This window comes from Penaeus monodon, chromosome 26 (assembly GCF_015228065.2).
Source record: "Penaeus monodon isolate SGIC_2016 chromosome 26, NSTDA_Pmon_1, whole genome shotgun sequence".
NCBI lineage: Eukaryota > Metazoa > Arthropoda > Malacostraca > Decapoda > Penaeidae > Penaeus > Penaeus monodon.
In genome coordinates, this window is record NC_051411.1 from 8964466 (window position 1) to 8966965 (window position 2500).

Here is a 2500-nt window from a genome sequence, read left to right on the forward strand (position 1 = left end):
ATGTATATGCATGTATGTATATGCGTCGTATGTATACGTATATGTATGTATGTCTTTACATAATGTCTGTACATATATATAATATATATATATATATATATATATATATATATATTTATATATACACATTCATATATACAATATATACACATATATATAGTTATATAAATATATTATTCTGCAATATTATTAGAAAAATAGACAGACAGACAGATTAGACAGATAAGAGATACAATTGATATTACCCATTAACTATCCCGTTTTTCGGTGTTGTTCATGGATTCGCTCCTTGAACGGTAGTTTGATTGAACCGATATATTCCCCAAGGCCTGAAAGCTGTAGTATGAAGCACCTCGGCCCCTTTACAACAAAAAATGACTTATAAATCTTAAGAACAAAACAAATGACGTGAATACAGGTTATACTGGGAAGTCGACGAAACAAGCAAAGCGCAAATTGCGTGGTGAGGTATGTAAGCAAAAACTGTGTCTAATTGAAATTCTGCTTATTATATTCTGCAGGTCATACGGATTGAATACATAAAACAAAGTAAGATAACAATACAACATCAACTATACACCAGAACCTGTCCCCGACTGGACAATATAGTTTATCGAATGCATGGGTAAAGCAAAATATCTTTTAAGTCATGAATCACACGCATTAGCTTGTGTTTTTGCTGGAGGTTTAAAAGGATTGGAAGCTGTCCACCCCTAAGCAGCAAGCTTGTTTGGCAGATACAGGACTATGATAAACTGATTTAACTTCCTTTTTTCAGTAAACCACACACACGCGCGCGCACATATACATATACATATACATATACATATACATACATACATATATATATATATATATATATATATATTCATTAGTGTGTGTGTGTGAGAGAGAGAGAGACTGAGAGAGGGAGAGACAGAGACAAACAGAGACCGATACGAGGAGAGAGAGAGAGAGAGAAAAGAAAGATATCGCCTGCTCTTCAGAGTCTGACAAAACATATTTTGGGTTTACATCTGAAAACTATTTATACGTTAACGGTAGATTTGATTAAAAATACAGATGGACATTTCCACAATAAACCTTACTAAAGCCTTGTTTTTTAAATATTCTAGTATCACAGAAATAAAGCTGTAGTTATTCTACATCTCTAATTTGATATACAATTACGTAGTTATTGATGAATTTCGATAAACCGATATAGAATCATATAACTGTAGTTGCTTCTATAGTATCTGAAGTTGAATAATAATATTATAAAAAACTTGTCTTATTTACGGTTATACTACTGGTCTCTGAAAGGTCGGAAAAACAAGAAAACAATCTTGACATTCGTTTGAAGTTGGGATGAAAGGCAGTGCGCTAGTTAAGGGAAAGAAAGGAGGGGAAAAAACAACGACCATACAAAGGGTGGAAAAAGAAACAGATCTTCTTAGACAACCAATTGTGATTTCCGATCGATCAACTTTCAATGGGAAACATTCACGCATACATACACGCCACGTACATGATAACCTGCTTCAACACGAACATGCCACACATGCACATGCAACACACACACACACACACAACGCACGCACGCACGCACGCACGCACACACACACACACACACACACACGGAGAAAGAGAGAGGGAGAGAGAGAGAGAGGATAGCAGGAGGAGTAAGGAAAAGAAGAATATTAATAAGAAGGAGGAAGAGGAGGAGGAAAAGGCCGAGCTGAAATTGGGGAAGAGGCAGAAGAAGATAATGAAGAAAGACAAAGAGGCAGAAGAAGATGAAGAAGAAAGAAAACTGAAGAACGAAAAAGTAAGGGAAAAAGAGGGAGGAGAAGAAAAGGGAAGGACTGACCCTGCGGCGAATAGATAAAAGGCCGAGGAGCTACATACAAAGCCAACTATTGATCCGGTTCAGAGATATTGACCCAGTAATGACAACAGGTGTATCGGCGGAGAACAAGCTAAAGGTAAAATACTTATGATCATTTAAACAAATATGATTTTTAAGAATTACGATATATTACAGATAATGGTAGATCACAAACACTTATATAAATCATGATACACACACACACACACACGCCGCGCGCGCGCGGCTACACACACACACACACACACACACACACACACACACATACTACACCGCACCAAGAGACACACAAGCACACACACACACTTAGGATAACATATATATTAATATCTATTATATATAAAACATATATGACAACTACCATAATACATATTAAACCTACTGTTCGAATCCATGGACATATTCGTAAAGAGAAAAGAAGGATTGGATAGAATAGAGGATGAATAGCTTTATTTACTTTAGACAAGACATTGCCACTGGCATCGCTTTCACTGTCATTTATCGATCTTCATATTTAATATGTAATAAAACAACCACTGAAACAAATGAAAAAAAGTAAGCGTTCTTTAATCCTAAGACCCGTTCCGAGAGACAGATATCTAAACGAGTTATCTTAACGATTTCATGCATATG